This window comes from Manis javanica, chromosome 3 (genome assembly GCF_040802235.1).
Source record: "Manis javanica isolate MJ-LG chromosome 3, MJ_LKY, whole genome shotgun sequence".
Lineage (NCBI taxonomy): Eukaryota > Metazoa > Chordata > Mammalia > Pholidota > Manidae > Manis > Manis javanica.
Window position 1 is genome coordinate 213,203,228 of NC_133158.1, and position 23,647 is coordinate 213,226,874.

General features: G+C 48.0%; 1 protein-coding gene across 3 annotated transcripts in view; it reads left to right on the top strand.

The window, feature by feature from the left end:
• BLK (BLK proto-oncogene, Src family tyrosine kinase) overlaps positions 1–23,647 on the top strand; it is a 62,633-nt gene that overhangs the window by 6,491 nt on the left and 32,495 nt on the right. The window contains exon 1 of one of the 3 annotated variants that reach the window (XM_073232787.1): positions 16,714–16,853. The exons of the other annotated variants lie outside the window; for them this stretch is intronic. The gene's annotated coding sequence lies outside the window, so the exon portion shown is untranslated. Of the gene's footprint in view, positions 1–16,713; positions 16,854–23,647 lie in introns of those variants that run through there. 3 annotated transcript variants of the gene reach the window in all.

Consider the following 23,647-nt stretch of genomic DNA (forward strand, 5'->3'; position numbering starts at 1 on the left):
TTCCTGAGTTCAGATACTGGCAGAGAGGCCCAGGGACCCAAGTGGCCCTGCTGCGTGCCTGGGGACAGAGGGGTACACGGCCCTGGATGGAGACCCCCGCCCTACAGCTGCCGCGTCCCTGTGCCATTGCCGTAGTTGGCCACCTGTCTCTTGGAGACCCTGGGCCCCTGAGTCTCAGGAGGCCTATGAACTCCCTGAACCTGTATGCTAGCCTTTGTGGGTGGTACAAACCTTCTGCAAAGGTTTATAGTTTCATCAGGTTTTATCAAGTTAGGAAGGCTTGGGGCTGCTGGCACCGGGAGGACTGGCTCCTGCCTGACCCCCCTCGGGAGAGGGTAGCCCCTTTTTGAGCTCCCGAGTCCATGTGGGACCCTCTTCCTGCTCCAAGAACCACCGCAGGGAGACCTTTGCCACATGTCAGCCGAGGTACCAGGCAGAGGTCCTGCCTGGAGTGGACCAGGGCTTGGGGAAGTGCGGGGCGCGTGTTAGGGAGAGGCTGAGGCTGGCAGGGAGAGGCTGAGGCTGGTGGGGAGATGCCTGCCCTGACAACCAGGCCCAGTGGCCCAGCACTGGTGGGGGGGTGTCACAGCGCCCCTAGTCCTGCCAGGGCCCGCCCTCCACTGAAGCTGCTGGCCCCTGGGGCTGTCGGTGGAAGGGGCCGGCTGCCAGCCTCCCCTCCTGCGTAGGTGAATCTTCCCAGCTCGTCCTCTCCGCCTTGTCACCAGGACAAGTGCCCTCTGCCAATGAGCCAAGGGGAAGCGGAACCAGCAGCCACAGAGAGGCTGGTGCTTAGAGACGAGGGGCAGGCCTGAGGCTGGCACCCCCTCGAGAAGGGCCCTGGCCTCTGCAAGCCCTCGTCGGCTGGCATGGCAGGTCCCTCACAGAAAGTGCACACTCCTTTGTGGCCCAGGAAACAGTGTTTCAAGCCCTTCTCCATGAGGCCCCTGAGGAGGGTGGGTGGGCCCTGCAGCGGGCGCCACCAGCACTCACCCCCTCCTTGCAAGGGCTCTGCACCGGCTCTTGGAGCCCCGCTTCCGCTTCGCAGTCAGGTTCCCCTAATTGCTGCTGCTGGGAAAACCCCTCTCCTGTGGTGCTGTACCCCTCCTGTGCCCACTCCCCTCCCCCTCCCTCCTCCCTCCCCACCTCCCTCTCCCCCTTCCCTACCCAACTCCCCAGCCCCCTCCTCTTTTGTCCCCCCTTTACTCCTCCCATCCCCACCCCCTACTCCCACCTTCCCTCCCCACCCCACCGCTGTTCCTCCCCACCAGTTCCTATTTACCTATTTATTGGTGCGCCAGCCCAGCTGCCGTGGAGAGGCTGCTCTCTGTGGGAAAACTCACATGTCCCTGTCTGGTCTCTTCCTGTTGATTGAAAAGCTCGTTGACATTTGAGTGAAGAAAAAGGCATAAAACAGAACAGAGGAGAAAAAGAGGCCCTGAGGACCTGGTTTGTCCACATGCGAAGGCTGTCATCCATCTGATATTTAAGGTCTTTAATGAACCTTCATGGCTAAATACCCCTAGTTCATTGCATGTAGGAGTGGCTGCCAGCCAGTCTCCACCAGCTTGAGCTCAAAACATGCTTCCAATGCGGGGCTTTGCTGTGGAGGTGGGACTGGGTGACTGGGAAGGGCGCCCCGTCTCCGGACCCCTGAGGTTCAGCCTGAGAAGGAGCCCTTGCAGGTTTAACCTGGGCTGTCCTGGAGCTCTCTGGTGTGGGGTGTTTGGGGGAAGGTCCATTTGGGGCCCTGCTTTAAGGATTTTATAACTTGAAAGACAAAATAGAGAAAATCTTTGCAGGTAAGTGGGCACTGACGTAGGTAGGACATGTTCATACACACGGACAGACACAAACACACAAGCGCACACACACACTCATCTGTGAAAAACAAAACAAAACCACCTACCACAGCAAATGCTATTGCAACATAACAGAAGGAATAAATTCCTCCACAGACAGATTCCCAGCCTCATCCACGTTGTGGAGACCTAGTCGCCGTCGCCGGAGCACCATCCTTCCTAAAGTTCTCATTTTTCATTCTGTTCCCTACAAAGCTTTCTGTCCTCAGATGGCAAGAAAGCCCTGTCTTCTGCCTGAGCAGGACCTAGAAGGCAGCCAGCAGCCCCTGCTGCCCCCCTCAGGGCCGGCTGGCTGATGATCTGGGCCTCAGCTCCATGGGTGGGGCAAGGGGTGGGGAGGGAGAGCCCAGGGCAGGGGGCTGGGGAGTGGGGGAGGGTATTGCCCAGGGTTGGGGAGGTGGAGGCTGAGGAGGGGCTGCGGCCCTAATGGGAGGTGAAGCAGCGGGCACCAGGCCTGCCTCTCCCAGGGTGGACATTCCTTTGCCTGCCTTCCCAGGGAAGAGACTGGGTCTGAAGTCCTCAGGACCCCTGCCCGACTTCCCCAGGGCACCTCCGGGAGGAAGCTCGGCTCCCTGCCAAAGAAACCTGCAGCATGGGGTGGCGGAATCCTAGCAGAGGCCGGGGCCGACTGGAGCACCCCCTGGTCTCCCTGCAAGTAGGCCCATCCCTTCTTGGATCCTTTTGGCCCCAGGCCCCCAACGCTTCAGCTCAGGTGCCCCTATCTCCAGACTAGACTGTCACACCCTCCGTGCTCATCTCCCCGCCATCCCTCACACCTATCTGTCCTCCAAGTGGCTGGCAAGGTCTTTGCAAAGTTCAAGTGTGGCCCCATCACCCTCAGGGTAGAAGCTCTGCTGACTGCTCTGAGCCAGAGAACCAAGCGGCCTCCCGAGACCCCGCTGTCTGGTCTCCTTCCCAGCCTGTATCCCCATCCTTCTCCAGCCCATGGGGTGGCAGCCCTGCTTTGAAGAGCTCCTGCTGCCCATCACATAACAGGCTTTTGCCCAACCTTCCTCTCTGCCCAAGATGCCCATCTCCCAGAGGAGAGCTCCTATGCATCCCACCCTATAGTTCCCACCTCCATAGCCTTCTTCAGGCCATTGGTCCCTGCCTGGGCCAGGCACCAGCATGCATGGCTCATGGCTTCTTCCACTGGGGTCAGCAGGGAGCTGGAGGGGCAGGGGCTTCGGACTCCCCACCAGTGGACACAGCTCTCCATCCTGGTTCCCATTTACACAGCCCTCTTATATCCTGGTTCCCAGTCCCACAACCTGCGAGCCTAGTGCCTTCCCTGAGGTCACACAGATTATCTGTGACCAGCCTGACCCCTAGGCTGGACCACCTCACCCCTAACTTCTGGCTGTCTGGCCACACCCTGGGGTGTCTCCTCAGCCAACTGTAAACTCCCTTGAAACTCTGCCAGTCTGCGTTGCAAACCTAAGCAGAGGACAACACAGTGCTGAACTGTCTCCTGGCTTTCTTTTCTTTCACCTTCCCAAGGCCACACAGCCTGAGGACACCAGGAATATGTACTTGGCTCATTTATTATCCCTCCACACCCACCCACCCCCAAAATGTGCTATTTGCAAAAACAATGATGTAGTGACACTAAGGGGAATCTTTGAAATAGTTGAGATACCAGCTTCAGCGAAGGTCGAAGAGGGAGTGGAGCAAGTCTATTAGGAAGGGTCTAGCCTCTGCGAGAACAGGTGGTGGGCTCCGGGAAGTCATGGCAGAGCAGAGCCATGTGGGGCGAGTGTGAATCTCAGCCACACCCAGTGTGCAAAAGCAGAACACCTTGTCTGAACACCGGCATTTCTGCTGCGTGGTGGAAAATAACCCCGGTGATCTCAGAGCTTTCTCCAGGGCTGGGCCCAAGCTCTGGGGAGTCAAGGGACCCAGGACTTCGGGAGTGGCCCAGCTGACCACCTCTGGGATGTCTGGGAACAGCCTGTGACCCAGGACAGGCCTCCTCTCAGGACCCTGCCACATCATGGCGTGCAGAAATCATCACGCGTCCCCCAAGCCCCCTGGGCCAAGGGACCCTCGGTGAGACCACCTGGGCTCTGTCTGCACAGACAGACTCACAGCATTTCTCTCACGTGGCCCATGTCGTCTGGTCTAAGCCAAGGAAGTTCTTGTTCCTCTTTCTGCTTCCCTGTGGCAATGGCTTGAATGTGGATGAGGATCAACATAACGAATGGATGGAGGAAAGCACATCAATTAGTACCTGAAATTGCCCGAAGAAGTGGATAAGCCGCGGGGGGTGTTGCTTTGAGAACCAATGTGAACTTTCTTTACAAACTGTGTCTGCAAAGTTGGGGAGCTGTGTGAGCCCCTGGGGAACAAGAAGGGTGTGGAGCAGAACTGGGGGGAGGACAGCTTGCCAGCTAGTTCCACGGGAAGGCCAGACAAGGGGACTTTGAAAGAAGAAAGCCGAATGCCTTGCTCCCCAGCTGCGGCAGGCTCCCACCCCAGCGAGTGATCCGAGACCTGGCACCACCAGCAGGATGACAAGATGTGGGTGGGCACTGAAGGAGCCTGCCTAGGGTTGGGGCCCGTCGCTGCGTTGGAGGAGGGCAGGTACCCTGAGTAGAGGTAAAGACCCTGCCAGTATCCTGGCTGCCGGAGCTGCTTGGGGGAAGGGAGGTCAGCCCTCTCAAGGGGCTGTGAAAGGACAGGGGCTTAGTGACCTCAGAGAAAATCAAAGGTCCGGCTCAGGAGACCAGCGTGCTTGGGACCTGGGAATGGCCAATCAGACAAGTGCAGTTGGCAGACTTGAGAGTCTAGGGGATGCAAGGGTCCACGTGGAGATACAGCTGACAGGTGCCAAAGCTCAGCCAGGCATGGGGGTGCAGCTGTCTTTAACAAGATGGGACAGTGATTTCACACCAGGCCTGGAGGGGACCCTGAAGCCTGAAGTCGGGGAGAAACCAGGATTGCTGGGAAGAGAGCCCCCCAGAGGGCCAGCCATGCCAGGGTGTCCACGGGACGGGCCTTGCCGTCTTGGCTGTGTGACTTCCTCCCTCTGGGCTTCAGGATCCAGCTCTGCGGGAGACCCAGAGACTAAGCGGCCTCTGATGTCCCTCCCCGTCAGCCCTCCGGTGGACCCGTGCGGCTCACAATGCATGCCCATCCATGTGGAAGCTGCCAGGGCTCCAGCGCCAAGAAATGTGCCCAGTGCTTTGGCACCAGAGCTCCTGCGTGTCGGGAACAGCCCCATGATGTCATCAGGAACCCCTAGGGCCCAGGGCTGGCAGGCCTGTGTGACCCCAAAGCCAGGGCTCATAGCGGTCCACTCGTTAGTCAGTGTGCCAACCACACGCTGTGTGCAGAGCCCTGACCCGACGCTACGGGAGAGAAGCTCCCTGTCCATGGAGGTGAAGGGGGAAGTTCGTGCAGCAACTGGGCGGACTGGAAAGCCAGGGACAGGGAGCACAGGGTGATCACTCAGCCCCGGGAACCGCGGCCTCAGGACAGTTCTGCTCTGCAAGGAGAGTCTGGCACAAGCTCCCGCCAAGGACCGGCCTTCCAGACAGCGCCTCCCCGTCCTGGGGGCTGGGCCAAGACACGCCATCTGTCCCCTTCTCCCTTCCTTGGCAGCATCAGCCCATCCGCCACCAGCGCTGCCTCCTCACCGCCGCCTTCCATTGCGCCGCTGCTCCCCTCCTGTGCACCCTGGGGGACCGACCCTCCCTGGGATTCCCCCACCTCCTTGTCCCCCGGACCCGGGATTGCCAGGCATCAGTCATCACTTCTGTGCCCTGTAGTAGGCAGACGCGGGGGCAGATGCGAGAGTGACTGGCAGACGCGTACACCCATCCTTTCCAGTTCAACCCGTCTGTGAAGGGGCTGTCGCCGAGGTCCTGCCATGTGCTTTGGGGCCACCAGACGAGGGGCCCACTCACTTTTCCAGGGGCCAGAAGAGCCTTGGTGGAGGGGCTCCAGGAGGAGGTGTCACGGAGCCAGGGGACCCCGCCCTCCTCTGCTGAGCAGTTTGGGAAATGCAAGCGCAGTGCGACTGCTCATCCCCAGGGGCAGGCGCTGGGATGAGAGGGAGCAGGTTCGGAGTGGGGCCTGGGGCAGGTGAGCCAGGCGCTGAGGTCAGAGCTGGGTGGCAGCCTGCAAGCGGCTCCGTCCTGGGGGCTGGCAGGCTGACAATGACCCGTAAGAAGGTCAAGTGGCCTGCTGCACCGCAGGAAGCCTTCACGTAATTTTCTTTTGGTGGCTGTTGTGAGAGTAGCCAACCTCCCTGCACCCATGGGGACCCCATGTCTGTTTCCAGCATCAGCAAACGGGAGCAGGAAGCCCAGCCAAGCCCCAGGCATGGTGGGGAGAGGCTCTCATGCATCCCACCGGCAGGGGTCTATGACCCTTGCCAAGGCACTTACCTCCGATTCGTGGGTCAGATTGCTTGTGGATGGTGTGAACCTAAAACGCATTGGCTCACAGAGATGCATGGAGTTCCTCCTGCCTGAAAGACGGCTTGCCTGAATCAGCCCAGGCCCAGAAGACAGGAATCCACCCGTAGCCGTCTGCTGGGAGCTGGGACAGAGGCTGCGGGCCGCGCATGCGCGCCCACTGCTCTCTCAGTCCCTGGGCTGGGTGTCTTGCCTGTCTGGTTCTGGGGGTGCTCTGCCCGTCTGCAGGGCCAGCGTGCTTTCTCAGCCTGCTCCCGAGGGAAGCCACAGAAAGCTGGGCTGCTCAGAGGCTGGACAGGGCCCCTGCCGTGGGGAGGAACAGACTGATTTACCATGTATCTCCTTCCTTGACAGTTGCCAAAATTATATAATACCCCCCAAACTGGAAACGGAGACAAGCTATCAATAATTCCACTAACTCCCATTTTTACCCAAGAGCCACTTATCTTACTTTATATGATACAGTTTTTGATCACTGGAATCATAAGGGTCATAGAACTTTGGACTTTGCTTTTTTCTATTTTTCATTATAACATTCCCACGATCATTCTGAGGCATAATATTTTATCATGTTAACTCTGATTCACTATTTTGACTGGACGTTTAAGTTCAGTCCCTTTTTTTTTAACATTATAGAGGGCTATGATTAAAGAAAAGTAACATGTAGCTTGCAAAGGCTTCTGAACTACATCTTGCCGCTGAAGAATATTTTTTTCCTAATCCCTCCAAGAATTGCCAATTATATAGGGAGAGCAAATGCTCGTTTTTGGGGTGGAGTGGGGTGGACTTGGAATTGCATTTTAGGTCGTGGTGATTGCGGTCTGAGTTTTCACCCTCTCTCATCTGGCGCCCTTGCTGTCAGTGACTCTACTTGCTGGTTACTGATGTGGTCTTTGGCGAGGGAACAGATTTTCCTCTCTGTAAAATGAAATGACTCATAAGGAAACCAAGCCCAGGGCTTCGGCCCCATTTGCCCCATAGCCTCAACCACGGTTCTGAATCAGAGGTCTATGAATTGCTGTGAGGGTTTGGAGGAAGAGGGAGGTGCTGAAAATGGACACAAAAATCGACACGTATGTGTGTAAGTGTATTTTCTGGGGACAGTGTCCATTCTTTAACTAGATTCTCAAAGGAGGCTGTGACCCCAAAAATATTTTTCAAAACAACTGACCTCTCTCTCCTCACTCACTCCCCCACCAACCTGCTCCTTTTGAAATGAAATAATCCTAGAGTTCTATGTTTATATAGAGGTCAAGTCATGGGATGGGGAACATATTATCCCTCTTTAAAGGATGAGGAAACTGAGGCTCAGAAATACCTCTAAGGACACACAGCTAGCATGTGGGGAGCCTTGGATATGAACCCCAGTCTGTTTCACTGTCAAGTCTGTGCATGCACCCACTAGGCTAAAGTGCCTTGTGGTTAAGATGGTTGCTTCTATTTTTACTTCTTTAACCAAAGCTAATGGCTAATGTGTTAGGAAATTCCGCCATGATTATGGCCATCCATGGTTTTTGACTAAAGAAAATGTTTTGGCATTTTTCGAAGTCTTGCCTTTCTCTCTAGGGAGTCAGGCTGATACAGAAATATTTGTGGTTCATTAATTGTTCATTCCTGCTACAAGCACTAACCATAGGAGGTGAGCTCTGTTTATCAAACTGAAGTGTTGTCACTCAAGGTTTAAGGAGCCAAGGAAACTTGGAAATTCAAGAGACAGAATCCAACAGCTTAACCCAGTGGGTGGGCAACTTTAGCTCGTCCTCTCCTGAATACCGCCAAGCCCTTCCAAGTGGATGTTTTTATTAACAACAAACTATTCGGCACGAGTGACTTTGGTTTCCTCCATGTGTTTGATTTCTTTTCTTTCTTAGTAATCTTATTCTGAATCTCCTTAAACTCAAGTGCATACTTGGAGGTAAAGTAGAAGGGGCCTGATTCTTTTTCACATCTTGTTTCCTCTGGAAATCTCTTCTCTGCTATGACTGAAAATTGGCATCCCTTAAAGTGGGAAGACTTCCTGAAATATTTATGTAATTAAAAAGAATAGATTATGATTTTATTTTAGGCATCTTAGATGTGATATACAACTTTAAACATTAGCTCAATTTTCCTTGTTGGCCCTAAAGTATTAGCTAAAGATCAATAACCAATATATAGAATGACATCGGCCATGCTGTAAATAATATTTTCTACCCTTGACCTGAAAAACTGCACTATTGATTCTTCATGACAGTGAGGTACCGGGGAAGGTAGATAAGTAGGCATGTTCTTGTGTTTGGGTTTTCCCTGATTCATTCATTCATTCATTCAAAGAAGAGAAAGATACACTGTGTATCTAATATATTCCAATGATGAGATGGGTCCTGAAGATTCAAAGATGGAAAGAAAAAAAAGCCCTTCCCTGGAGGGACTGACCCAGAGTCTAATTTAAAGGCAGACATTGAACAATAGGCCCACGTCTCAAGGGCTGGTGCTGTAAGAAGTCCTGTGGGTACAGAGATGGCGTTGGCTTAACGGGCCAGGGGCCAGGAAAGGTTCCCCAGAGCACCTGATGCCTGGCCTACATCTTCAACAGAGATTCAGTCTCCATCAGACGCACAGAGTGACACCCAAGAAAATCATCTCGGGTGTTTCTTTTGCTCTTTTCCAGAGCTTCTTACCATTTCTTAACATGGTCTAATCGATATCATTATTTGCATGTAAAATCCTCATCCCAAATGCTGCCCTGAAATCAACCTGACGACATGTCAGTCATCCAAGGGAACTGTGCATGACGGGGAAGACAGGCGGCCCTAAAATTTAAGCTTTTATAGTCTTGGTCTCAACAGAGATTCTTTTCTTTTTTGAGAGGGCATCTCTCATATTTATTGATCAAATGGTTGTTAACAACAATAAAATTCTGTATAGGGGACTCAATGCACAATCCTTAATCAACCCCAAGCCTAGTTCTCAACAGTCTCCAATCTTCTGAAGCATAACGAACAAGTTCTTACATGGTGAACAAATTCTTACATAGTGAATAAGTTCTTACATGGTGAACAGTGCAAGGGCAGTCATCACGGAAACTCTCGGTTTTGATCACGCATTATGAACTATAAACAATCAGGTCAAATATGAATATTTGTTTGATTTTTATACTTGATTTATGTGTGAATCCCACATTTCTCCCTTATTATTATTGTTATTATTATTATTATTTTTTAAAATAAAATGCTGAAGTGGTAGGTAGATGCAAGATAAAGGTAGAAAACATAGTTTAGTGCTGTAAGAGGACAAATGTAGATGATCGGGTGTGTGCCTGTAGACTAAGTATTAATCCAAGCTAGACAAGGGCAGCAAGACATCCACGGATGCAGAAGATTTCTCTCAAAACGGGGGGGGGGGTGTTCTAAGCCTCACCTCTTCAACAGAGATTCTTATATGGTACTTTATGGTTTACAAATTACTTAATGATTTCATTTGATCCTTTAAGGCAAGCAGGACACATACTCTAGCCCCATTCCATAGATAAAGCAACTGATGCTCAGATTTAAAAATCTTGCCCCAAATCACATGGGCCCTAAATAAACAAACATAATTAGGATCACTACTATAATATATTATTGTGCCATGCCATAATTATAATAACAACTGACTTTTATGGAGTGCTTACGATGTGCTAAGACACTATCCTAGGCACTTTATGTATTTCACCTTATTTAATATAAAATCATTCAGGAACTTCCTCTCACAAAAGCATTGTTGACTATTTTTGCCTTTGCCTTGTCTTAGAGATGAGTCCAGATGAATTGCTTTAAGGGTTTTCTGGGCAATGTAACATGATTGCCTTTCTAAAAAATTATTTATTCAAGAAAGGCTGATAGGAGTTTCTCTTAGTTGCTTTTGGACTTTGATAGAATGTTTATTTTCATGTTTTATCTCAACATACCTGATCCCTCACCAGTACGCCCACCGCCTGCATCAGCCTCTGGTGGCGAACCTCAGCAGATCTGTGTGGGTCCCAGGGCATGTCCACACCCTGGGCCTGGCTAAGGATCCTAGAGACACCATGTGGCTGGCTCAGGAGCCAGGATCCCTGAATCTTAAAGCGGGTGCCAGTCAGGTGGGAGGTGGAGAAGGCAACATAGGGGGAAAGAGCCTGAGGGTGGCAGAGATGAAGATGGGCAACTCACAGACTCTGATGGAGGCAGAGAGGGAGGTGAGAGGGGCCGAGAAACCAGAGGATCGCTCCAGGCTCCTTTGGGCAAGCTGTCTCCACGTTCCGTTCTCATCCCCAGTGCTCTGAGCAGAGCCCAGGTTACCCTCTGGCCGCTGCGGTTCCTCTGGGCCCCCGTAAACCACCACGGTGAGGGCTGGAGGCCACCCGGAGACCATCCACCCGAAGCCCTTGTCCTCACACAGACGAAGAGATGGAGCAGTAAGGTGGATAGGCTTGCCTGAGATTGCCCAATGGGCTTCTAAACTGGTACCGCAAGATCTAGAGAGACCCTTAAGGCGTTACAAGGTGCCAAAGTGCCTTCTGAACAATCGGAAAGAGGAGCATTTATTGAATTCCACATCGTCTAATGTGGGTCAGTTGGCAGGCCGCGTGTCCTGTTCTGTATATGATAGCTCTGTAGGGACAGGACTGCAGGGGGCCAGAGCAGCCACCAGCCAGCCCAGGCGGGTGTCTGAGTTTACCAGGACTTGGAGAAGTCTATGCCTTGGCGGGTATGTACCACATTGGCCTGTCTTTTGTGAGGGAACTATCTGGGGTTTTTGTACAGGTCAGGGTGGCTATGGTATTTTATTATACTGACCCCAATTAGCCCCGTAATCACACCAGACCTGCTGAGACATCTGGACTTCTCCCACTGGTACAAGGAACCTCTTTGTTTCAGCAGCTCAAGAATTTTAAGGAAAATCCTGAGTTTTTCCATAAACAGGGACTGAACGAGTTCTCTGCTTCCTGGTCACCTAGACTATGTGCTGCCAACTGCTGAACCAAACAGTCATTCCTCAGCTGAAAAACGCAGCATAAACAATAGGGCTGCTGCTTATCTGCCTCGATGGGCTGCTCTCATCACTGCTCTGAACTTTGAGAAGACCCAGCTGTCCCTTGATGCATTCACAACTCTGTTCCACTCTGAAGCCAGAGTCATAAGCAGAGCGTGGGAACAAGGGTTCCTGGGTGCTGTAGGCAGGAGCCTGCAAGGGCCTCCCTAGGGGTGTTTGAGTCCCAGAAGTCCCCCAGTCCCTGAAACCTGTAAAACAGGGTGCGGGTCCTTTCTGAGCGCAGAGCTCTGGGGAAGGGGCGGGGAGGGGCGGCTGGGAGTGCGCATGTGAGCATGAGCAGAGGATCTCCAGCCTGCTGCCCCAGGGGACCTTCTCTGCCCTCCCAAGCCCCACAACCTGCCGCTCTCCCCACCTCTGGGCTAGCGTGGCCCCCAGGCCAGGCACTGTCTCCTGGCAGGTTCGCTGGTGAATGTGCCTGTCTAGCTGGCCACCCCCAGGGTTGGGGGATACTAGCTCCAGTACTGGCTGCGCATCAGAATCACCCAGCGGGGAGGGAAACAGATTGTTGACCCCACTTCAGACTTTCTGCACCATGTAGGGAGCCCAGGGGGCAATTACTGTCCCTGAGCTCTGTGACACCACCAGCCACCACACCACACCTGTGGTGAATTGGGGCCCATCTGATTTCACCTCTGCTCCACCTGTTCCTGACCACCTCCCGTCCCCAGGTCAGTGCACATGCGGCCTCAGCCTCCCCTGGAATCCTCCCACCCACTCCTTGATCAAGTGTCCCCTCTGTTCCTGCCATGGGCTCAGCAAACACCCATGTTCTTATGCACGTGTCTTCAAGGGTTTGCCCTGTTTTGTCAGTAGGTGCCTTGAGGGGTTTGTCTGCCCCGGGGATGCCAGGAGTGGCCTCAGCAGAGGCATGAAGATGGATGGGCCGTGGTTTTGCAGACCTGCCTGACAACACACCTGGCTGCAGGACAGACTGCCTCTGTCGTCTCCATTTTCCTAGTTATAAAGTGAGGCCATCGATGCCTGCCGCCTCCTGGGAGCTGTGAAGATTAAATGAGGGTTGGAGCCTAGTGCCAAAGGCTGGGCGGCCTAGCGGCTGCTTGACCCCATATCCCCAGGGCTGGCAGGGCAAGGTGCTGTTGGCTGTCCCCTTTGGCCCCTGGAACTCTTCATATTTCTCACCACATTCCATTCTTCTCTTTTGCTTCTTTGTTTTCTGTTACCCTAACCTGTGCACTCACTTTGTTTTCCCTTCCCCTCTATTTTCTGTGACTTTATATTTTTTCTAACTTCTTAAACGGGTCACTTACCTAATTAATTTTTAGGTCCTTGTCTTTTCTAACATCAGTATAGGCACTTAAAATATAATTTTTTCTTAGAACTACCATTTTAGCCACTGACACATCTTTTTCTACCTTGAATCCACCACATGCAGCTGTGTTGTAAGAGGTGTATAGCTGGTGAGACATAAGCTCCTTGAGCAGCTTTATTCTCCTGTTTTCTTCAGGGTTGTGGTTTCAAATGGGGAATCATGGCCCTTTAGTTGCTCATAAATTCGATTTAGTGGATTGTCACAAGTCTTTTAAAAATGAAATACAACAGAGTGGAAAAACAGACTGTGGAATGGGAGAAAATATTTTCAAATTACATATTTGAGAAGTAATTAATGTCCAGAATATGTAAAGAGCTCCTATAACTCAACAACTAAAAAACAACCCAATTAAAAAGTGAGCAAAGGGCTTGAATAGACATTTCTCCAAATAAGATATGTGAATATCCAATAAGCATATGAAAAGATGCTCAACATCACATTGTGGAAAGCAAATCAAAATCACAATGAGATGCCATCTTACACCCACTAGCTGGCTACTATCCAAAAAAATGGAAAATAACCATTGTTGGTGAGGATGTGGAGAAATCAGAACCCTTGCACACTGCCGATGGGAGTGTAACATGGTGCAGCTGCCATGGAAAACAGTGTAGCATTTTCTCAGAAACTTAAAAAAACAGAATTACCGTAAGATGCAGCAATTCCACTTCTAGGTTGATGCCCAAAAGAATTGAGAGCAGGGTCTCAAAGAGGTATTTGCATACTGTTTTTATACTGGCATTATTCAGGATAGCCATGGCTGAGTGGGTAAATAATGGATAAATAATTGCTGCATATACATACAATGGAATATCACTCAGCCTTCAAAAGGAGAAATTCAAACACATGCCACAACATGGATAGACCCTGAGGACATTATGCTAAATTAAATAAGCCAGTCACAGATGGAGAAATTGTGAATGATTCCACTTATATGAAGTACCTATAGCAGTCAAACTCTCCAAGACAGAAAGAATGATCATTGCCAGGGGCTGGTGGACGGGCAGATGAGTTGTTCTTTAATGAGAATAGTTTCGGTTTTGCAAGAGTCGTTTCATGGTGTGGGGGATGTGGGTGCATCTGTGCACCTGGGTGTGTTCTGTCTTGCCGATGTACAGGGTATTTCTTTTCTTACTGATGGTCAGAGTGAAAAGGAAAAAGGATGTTGGAAACCCTGCAGTGGATGACCTCAGACCACACAGCGCAGCGAGGGTGGTCCTGACTGTGCGGGTCGCCTCCCCTCCCAGGTGGTGCAGCACAGAGCTGCTCAGGAAGCACTGCTGGCGCTCTTCTGTCACTTCTTAAGGGACGGTCCCCATATACTAGACAAACACTTAGTAATGTCCACTTTTAGATACTCTGGGAGGTCTTGTACATTCTCCATCTTCTTCCATTTTTCCCAAGAACTAACATGAGGAAACTTCATGGATATGGGAATGGAAGAAAATAACAAGTATTTAGCTTACTCTGTAATTGTGGAAGGAAGGGAGGGAGGGAGGGAGGGAGTGCAAGGGAAAGAGAGAGACAGAGAATGAGGGAGGGGGTGAGAAGGACGGAGAGGGGGAGAGAGGAAGGAAGGAAGTGGCAGCACAGAGGGATGTGGTCTAGATTTCTCAGACTTGCAGATTTTACATAACCCTCTGTGATCTCAGGAAGCTCTTGAAAGCCTTCCCAGGGCTTGAACAGGGGTCTCTGGAAGCCACAGGGAAAGCACTCATTCTGCTGGACCTTCCCGAACCCCCTGCAGGGGGAGGAGGGGCTCTGAGCTGCCCTAGGGGTGGGTCCCAGGCAGGCATTCTTGCTCTCTGACACTTCTGAGGGAGTGGAGCATGGAACGTGTTTATAAAGCGGCAACCATCACCTGGTTTATGACTTCTGCAAAGCGCTACGCATATAAGATGCCTGGGCTCCTCCCAGCAGCTCCCAGGTGAGGAGAGCAGAACTCAGCTAAGAGGCGGAGCTGGCTCAGTGCGTTCCTTGTGATTTAGAATCCCTACTAGTCCTGCAACCCAGGAAAAGTGACATCGTTCTGGGCCAGGAGGGGAAGCGAAAGGGCAGTGGGCCAAAGTGAGGGGCACGACTTTCGTCCTGACATCATTTAATAAGCCCAAAGCTCCGTACCTGCCCCTCTGTAACCTCACGAATCTCCCTCTGCAAGGACCAAATCTGATGACACATGCATCTGCCACAGTAGATATTGGGATGGATGCCGCATTAGAAGAGGAGCCATCCATTTATTCATTCAAAAATATTTGTGTGCTTTCACTACATGCAGACACTGACAGAGGCACTGGAATTACATCCATGGACAAGACAAAGGCCTATTGTAGCAGGTGGCGGAATTCCCTTCCTTTGTAATGCTGAATCATATCCCATTGCGTGGATATGCCAGAGTTGGTTCATCCATTCATCCATCCATGGATCTGGGGATGTTTCCACCTTTTAGGTAATGTGAATAATGCTGCTGTGAACATGAGAACACATGTTCTGTTAAGTCTCTGCCTCTAATTCTTTTGGATATAGACCCAGAAGTGGAATTGCTGGATCATATGGCAACCGTATGTTTAATTTTTTAAGGAAGTGCCATCCAGGACTTTGGATCGTACACCGAGCGAGATGGGAGCCCTGGACGGCTCTGGGTGGAGAAACGATGCGGTCTGACCTACATGCAGGGTCACAACAGGCCGCCTTGCTGGAAACAGGCTGGTGGGAGGCCAGGGAAGGAGACCAGTTAGGAGGCTACAGCCAATGTCCCAGCCTCACCTGGGCTAGAAGAGGAGACGGGGAGAAATGACCCAATTCTGGACATTAAAGGTAGACCCAATAGAATTTAGGATGGTCTGTGGGATGCAGGAGAAAAGAGTGTGCCCTAGAGAGAGAGTTGTCCTTTACGGAGACAAGGGAAGCCTTGAGGTGGTGGGTTTGGGGGAAGGCTAGGGGCTTTCCTGGCCATTTGAAGACTGAGCTCTTTACTAGAAATCCCAGTGGTGGTATTACTGGGGATGCTGTCAGCTGCTTCTCTGAGCTCCGCCAAGCCCCCCACTCTGACTCCTTTCCCGTGTATCACGGATCTCCAGCTCCAGGCATACCTGGCCCCCGGGACACCCCTGGGGTTCGGGGAGCCTCCCGAGGCTTATGTCTTGTTCCTCCAGGCTTCTCCTGCTTTCTGCATCATATATGAGAGCTTGTCTTGGGCCTGTGGGCTGAGCAGCAACTTGTAGGGGGAGAGGACCACCCAGCTGTCTGGACCACATTCCTCCCCAGCTGAGCCAGCGGGCTGTGAGGCTCTGCCTGCCGCTGGCCCAGCCCCGGGTCTGCAGTCCAAGCTCTGCACCTTGTGACACTGTGGGGTCCTGTGACCCAAGGCTCCAACAGCCGGGCCCTGAGTCAAGGAGCCCCTGTCAGAGCTGAGCGACTTTCAGAAAGTCAGGGAATTACCTTTCACCCCCAGTTCTCCACAGCAGCCCTGTGCCCATGGGGGTGGGCGTCCCAAGAGGGGTCATCAGAAAGGTGTGGGGGCCGGCATCCTCAGATGTCTGACTGTCACATTGCCTGTGACTTCCTTGGACGCCAGCCCCTCAGAGCTCACTTTACGGAAAGGTAAACTAAGGCTGGGAGAGGCATGGGCATGCACAGGGTCCCCAGCCAGCTGACAGTCTGGAATCCAGTCCCCCTGGTTGCCGGGGAGCTGGCAGGTCCCCACCGAGCAGCCCTCAGCCTCACAGCGGCACTGGGCGCCTTCATCCACAAGGTGCAGCCCACTGACCCGTTCTGGCTCCGGCTGAGGCTGTGGGTGGTGGGCACTCCTGGCAGAGTTCGGCCTCCCAGAGCAAACACCCACTCCAGGTGTGTTTACTCAGTGTGTTCAGTGTTTAAAAGCTGCCCTGTCACATCCCTGCAGCACCGGGGCTCTCTGTCCAAACGCAGACACCCCACTGAGGGGCAGGGCTGCAGAGAAGGTTCCAGTTCCTCGGGTTTTTCCCCCCGCAGACAGTCCCTCCCAAATCTGAAGGCTGCTGTCACCTTGTCAGCATCTCACCATTTCCATCCATCTGCCCCACTTCTGCGGACAACCCCGTGTGCCACCCCTCTCCCCAGGCCTCCTGGGTGGTCTCCTACCTGGTGACCCAGCCTCTGGGCTCACACCGCACAGTCACCTCTGCACAGCAGCCACAGTGATCTTTCTGAAAGGTAAGTCTGCCTTGCTTAAAACCATCCAGGGGTTTAACACAGCATTCTGAAAGAAAGAGGGGCCCCTGTGCCTGCTCCTTCTTCGCCTTGGCCTCCTCGGCCCCCCCTGCTGCCCACGGAGCCTCTGCTCTGAGGCACCCCCATGCTCGCCCCCTGCCACCCCTGCCCTTCCCGACCTCGGCAGACAGCTCCTTGTCCTTCAGACCCCAGCAAGATCTCAGCCCCGGGAGAGAGCGCCCCCGGCCATCTGCATCACCCAGGGCCTCCACTAATTCCATCTCAAGAAGGGCCGCTGCCTTCACCGCGCTTGCTTCTGGGGAAGGGCTGGTCATTTGCTGCGAATTTGCTCTCCAGCTTCTCCAGGTGGGGCTCCCTGGCAGGAGCCTGGCCTGGCTTGATGCCCCGCAGGCCGGTGCTCACCGCAGCCGGCCTGGGGTCCATGCTCCAGGGCTGGGGGACAAGGAGGCTGCGTGGCCGGCTGGCGGCAGGTCCTGCTGACCAGGAGGCGCCGGCTGCACACGGCTGCGGGGGGGCCTCTGTCACGGCCTCTCTGGAGGGCGCTGTGGTCGGTGTGGACCAGGAGTCCTGGGTCAGCTCCATAGGATTTCTCCAAAGCAATTTCCCCCTGATCAAAGGGGGGAAAATCTGAAATGGGGGCAGCAGTTTATATACAAATTATCAGATAAAGCTGTGTGTGTGCACCCACATGCAGACATGAGAGGGGGAAATTTCGAAACTTTATTATAAGTTTGGCTGATATGAAAAAAGCCTATGATAAAGCGTGAATGGAGAAAAGTGTGAAGCGAAAAGAGAAATACAGAAGTGTTCGTATGGGGTAATAGTGGCTAATACGTGTTTAGAGGCCATTTGTGCGGGGCGTCACGCCGAGGACTGAGCGTATACTTGCGAATTCTCGCAAAAACCCTGGGAGCCAGCTATTATTATTTTACTGACTGGGAAAATGAGACTTCAAGAGATCAAAGAATTTGACAAATGTAGTGTAGTTTATAAATCGTAAAGTCGGGGTTTAAATCCATTCCAAAGACTCCATTTGAAACCATGCTCCACACTGATTCCAGCTTTGTAAACATTTTTTAAATGTTTATATGTCCCCACCCAGAAAAAGACTAAGAAGGAACACATCAAAATATGAACAGAGGTTGCCTCTGGGTGTTGGGATTATGGGAAATTTTCTTCTTTATAACTTTCTATATTTATTTAATTGTTCTATAATGGGCACATGTTGTTTTCATACAAAGTTTTGAGTTTTATTTTAAAAACACGTTTCACACACATACCTACAGTTAAGTTTGACTTACTGATGTAGAAGCAAAAATATAATTTTTTAAAAAGCAATTTGAGTCAAACATGATATTTAATATATCATGACTAAGGTGTGTTCCATCACGGAAGACGAATTCAACATTAAGAAAAATATTACTGCCATTTGTCACATCAGTAAGTCACAGGGAAAATGTACTTGCTCACTATCCTGATAATTATTTTAAAGACATTCGACAGAATTCAACAATATTCCTGTAAAAGTTTCTTGTAAACTAAGGAAAAGGGAAACTTTCAAATATCTATCAAAAGCCAGCCGCCAAATTCAATATAAGTCAGACATGCCTGCTAACACCGATGTTATTAACTTTGTTTTAGAAATTTTATCCAGTGTATTTAACAAGAAAAAGTAGTATGAGGAAAAGGCAGAACAAGTGATATATTTGTCTTCCTGGGAAATCTAAGAGAAGGAACTAAAAAGAAACTTAAATATACAAAACTAATAGCTTTCTTTCTCCAATAATAACATCAGCAAACCAATTTTCCAAAAATAACATATGAATTTAAATTCATTGCCAATAAAAAGTTATTTTTAACCTGTCAAAATTATTTTTAAATTATATTAGAGAAGTGAGTAGGAAAGATAATGAAGGAAGTCTTGAAAAGAACAAATTATTAAACTAGAGTCATTCATATGCATGGTTCTCCACAGAACACAGAAATTGTCCAGAAATTATATGTGGGAATTAATATGTGATAAGGTAGCCATTTCAAATGAATGAGAACGATGGTTTTTTAAAAAGACTTTTATTATATAATATTTGATTTGTCAATTCAATAAACATTTTCCTTTGTTCTTGAGAGAGTCTACAATTTTTCTCCAGAAAGTTTAAGTTTTTGCCTTTGATGTGTAAGTCTTCAATCAGTTTGGACTGGATAGTTGAAAGTGATGTGAAGGTCAGGATATAGTTTCGTGTTTTTTCATGTGGAAAGCCGTTGTCTCAGCGCGCTATGCTGAATGGCTCAGAGTTCTCCTGAGGATCTCTGTGTCTCTTCTGGAATGTTCCATTTTCCATGTGTGTGTTTGGGTCTCTCTGGGCCCCTCTATTCCATTTCCCTGGTCTATCTGTATATTCCTTTGCTAACTCCACCCTTAATTGCAATATTCTTAATGAGCGTTGGCATCTCAGGGGGTCTCCTCGCAATCGTACTCTTTCTGTTCAGGATGTCTTCTCTGTTCTTGGGCCTTGGTTCATTCATGAAATTCTACAAACAGCTGGTACCATTTCTCAAAAGCATCCGTGGGAAGAGTGATTGAAAATGTATCCAATTTTTGAATGATTTGGGAAGAATGTACATCTTTAAAATGAGTCTTCCTTATCATGATCAATGTGTATCTCTCCTTTGCTTTACGTATTTCTTTAATATCTCTTCATAAAGTTTATATCTTCTTGCAAACTGGGACAATTTTGTTAGCTGTCTCTAAACTATTGTATTTTGAGTTGGTGCTGGAAATGAGTTTTTTTTTTACAAATGGCATTTTTCCAAATGGCCAAAGGATATGAATAGACTATACACAGAAGGAAAAACCCATTTAACCAGTAAACACCCCAAAAGTAATCATGGAAAAACAAATTGAAACAACAAGATTACATTTATCACCCATTCAGTTAGCAAAACTGATTTTGATTAATGCCAGGTTTGGTGAGAAAATGTGGCAAATGGGAACTCCCAGGTATTGCTGGTGGGCGTATGAATTGGGGCTTTGGGGACCATTTGGGGAATCCATATTAGAACTGAAGGAGCTCAGCCACTCCCCGGTAGGTCCACAAAGCAAATTAAAGCTACGGTGTTCAGAGACATTCTTACGTGTGCTCATCACGGTGCAGTCTTTCATTGTGAAAAAATGGAGATGACAGCTTCTTAGTAAAAAATTAGTAAGTGGGTAAATGAAGTTTATTCAGTTAATGGAATACAATCAAACAAAAAATAGAAGGAAGAGGGATCTCAGCAGGAAAATAAAGTCTCAGAAACACAATACTAAGTAGGAAAAACGTTGCAAAAAGGTTACATGCATTATGAAGCCATTTTTGAAAACATACAAAGCAAGATAATATATTGCTTTTGACTATCTATACTTATGCCATAATTATACAAAATCATACCTGGTAATAACACTCACTAACATCAATGGTTACTTTTGAAGGCAAAGGAAGGAGAAAATAATCATCAAGCCTTGGTTGTGTCTAAGTGACGTTAAAAGAGAGAGAGAAGGAAGAAAAGAGATCCGGGGTAAATATGACAAAATACTAGTATCTGTTTGCTGTCAATGCTATTATATCAGTTTCTGTGCTTTTCATACATATAAAATATTCATAATTAATAGTGAAAAATTTTAAACTCATTGTATATTTCTATAACCTTACAGTGGGGAAGATGTTTCTAAGTGTGAACATGAAAGGCAAAGATTGGTAAGAAAGATTAGTAAATTGACTAGGTAAAGAAGTTTTTGCGCATAATGAGTACAATAACCAAAATTAAAAGGCAAAAGATAAATCGAGAAAAAAACATTTACAGTATTTATGACAAATCCATATATACATTAAGTATATTTATCATATAAAGAGGTCCTAGATACTATTAAGATAATAATAAACACCTCAGTGTAAAATCAAGCAGAGGACGTGCACAACCAGATCATCCCAGTGGAAACACAAGTTGTTGATAAATACATGAGAAATATTAATAGAAAATAAAATTAAAACCATGTTGTTTATCACTTTTAATTTAGCAGATTGACCAAGATTTCTTTAAAACTTGACAAAAGCCATTGACAAAGGACCAGGGAAACGGGCTTTCCTCATCACTGTGAGAACGCAAATCAGTATTCCCTTTAGAGAAATCAAGTTGGCGTCAGAAAACAAGATCCTTAAAAACGTGCGTCTTCTTCAACTTAGTAATTCCACTTCTGGAAATACAGCTTTAAAAATATTGGACCAAGCCAGAGACGGGTAAGATTCCTCAGGGGAGGAACAACCTAAGAGAGGCACAGTCGCAGGGGGGCCATCAGGTGAGAAATTGGGGATCAACAGAGGTGAGGCTCAGAACCTCACCCCCCCTGCTTTGAGAGAAATCCTCTGCATCCGTGGATGTTTTGTTGCCCTTGTCCAGCTTGGATTAATACTTAGTCCATAGGCACAGACCTGATCATCTACACTTGCCCTCTTACAGCACTAAATTATGTTTTCAACCTTTATCTTGCATCTACCTACCACTTCAGCATTTTATCAAAAAAATAATAATAATAATAATATAAGGGAGAAATGTGGGATTCACATATAAATCAAGTATAAAAATCAAATGAATAATCAAAAAAAATATTGGACCAACAATTAATTATATATTTTAGAAGTATATTTATTCAAGATTGTTTATAATAGCCCAAATGCTGAAAATAACTTGTTTGACCAATAGTGGTTGAAAAATTTAATATTAAGTCTTTACAATGGCATGCAGTTAACATTTGTCCCCAAATTATGTTAATTTATAAAGTCTACACTGTACTTTAACTGAAATAACCACATATAATACTGTGTAAAGAGTTTGGCCCCCATTTTTTTTAAAGTTTATGTGCATATTTTAAGTTTATAAAAACTCTGGATAGTTACTATCAAAGCGTTCACAATGGTTCTCGTATGTAGTAGGATTATGAGTATTTTTTCTTTTTTCTTTGTGTAGATCTGAATCTTTGGATTTTCAATGCAAGTGTATTACTTGCTTAACAAAAAATTAGGTTAAAAAGTAAAAAAATACTTAAAAAAATGAATTAGCTTAGTTAGTATAAAAAGATTCACAACCTTTATTAGAGAAAATGCAGGGAAAGACATACTCATACACAACTGTGCAAAATGTCCAAAGGACAGTTTGGCAAGATATATCAGAAGACTTAAACATATTAGACTCTTGGATCTAACAATTACACTTTTAGGATTTTTACACTCAACAAAGATTACATAAAGTACATGAGCAAAGGACATCTTTGCAGCTTTATTTCTGATACTAAAAAAATGGGAAGAGTTTGGGTGCATAGTAAAGGAATGGGTGGAGTGAGTGCAGTACAGCCTCCAGTATGACACTCTGCAGCCGTGCCTACGATGTGACGGGCAGAGCGGGTAATGACAGGAACAGATGGCCATGATACACTCTTTTAAAAGCAGGTCAAAAAACAGGATGTAGATAATGATCCCAGCTTTGCTTTTTAAAAAAATGGCAATGGAAAATTACATACCAGAATGTTAACACTGGTTATCTCTGGATGATGGTGTTGTAGGTAATTTTTTATCTTCCTTTCTACCTTCTGAATTTCCTGTAACAAAAGCAAGTTGCTTGTGTAAAGAGGAAAGTATATTTAATGTGATTCATAAGAGGCTGAGTTCTCCAAGCATGGCCTGAACATATAAGGACGGAATTCTGTCACCTCGTTCATCATTTCTAATGTTGCTCAGGGGTACACGTACCCATATTTCTCTAGGTAATTGCCTATTTTCTTTTCTTTAACTTTATATTTTTAAATGGTGCTTAAGGGTCTCACGTAGTTAAGTGTGTTGCTCTGTGTTTAATCCAAAATGCACAGAGGGTGTAATGCTCAAATACAAAGTCCTCCAATCCCTTCACCTGTGAATTTTATTCCCCAAAAGCAGCCCTGCTGCCAGGTTCATTATACCAACAGCTTCCAGGCATTTTCTTTTTATTTGCAAATATATTTACACAGTTCCTTTTTTTTTTTTGAAAGGGCATCTCTCATATTTATTGATCAAATGGTTGTTAACAACAATAAAATTCTGTATAGGGGGGTCAATGCTCAATGCACAATCATTAATCCATCTCAAGCCTAATTCTCGTCAGTCTCCAATCTTCTGAAGCATAACGAACAAGTTCTTACATGGTGAACAAATTCTTACATAGTGAATAAAACACTTCCTTTTATTTTCTTTGACAAACTAATTTATTTATCTATGCCTTCATTTACTGAGTTAGATTTTATTATGTAAGTCACCTATGAACATTGTTTTCTGAAATGCAACAGACCCAGAGGGTCTAAACAAAAAATGAATGTTTCCCTCCCGTGCAACCACCTCAGAAATAAGCAATAATAGTTTTTGTTTTTAAATCTCATTTTTATTACTTTTTCAACTTTAAAGAATACTAACTTTTATTTTGAATTTATGTCTGGGCTAATTATATTGATTTCCACCATGACAGATGCACAATACACTTCTTTACCTTTCATGCATCTGTATCCTCCCCTCTCAATCTAACTTTTTATCAGTTTCTTTTTTCTTCTAGTGATTGGCTTTATTATTTAAGGTCAGCTTTAGACAGTGTCTTTTGACCCCCCTACACACACACACACACACACACACACACACACACACACACACACTCTCTCTCTCTCTCTCTCCCTTCAACTTTACATCATACTTTTTATTTTATTTTATTTTTTTACACATTAA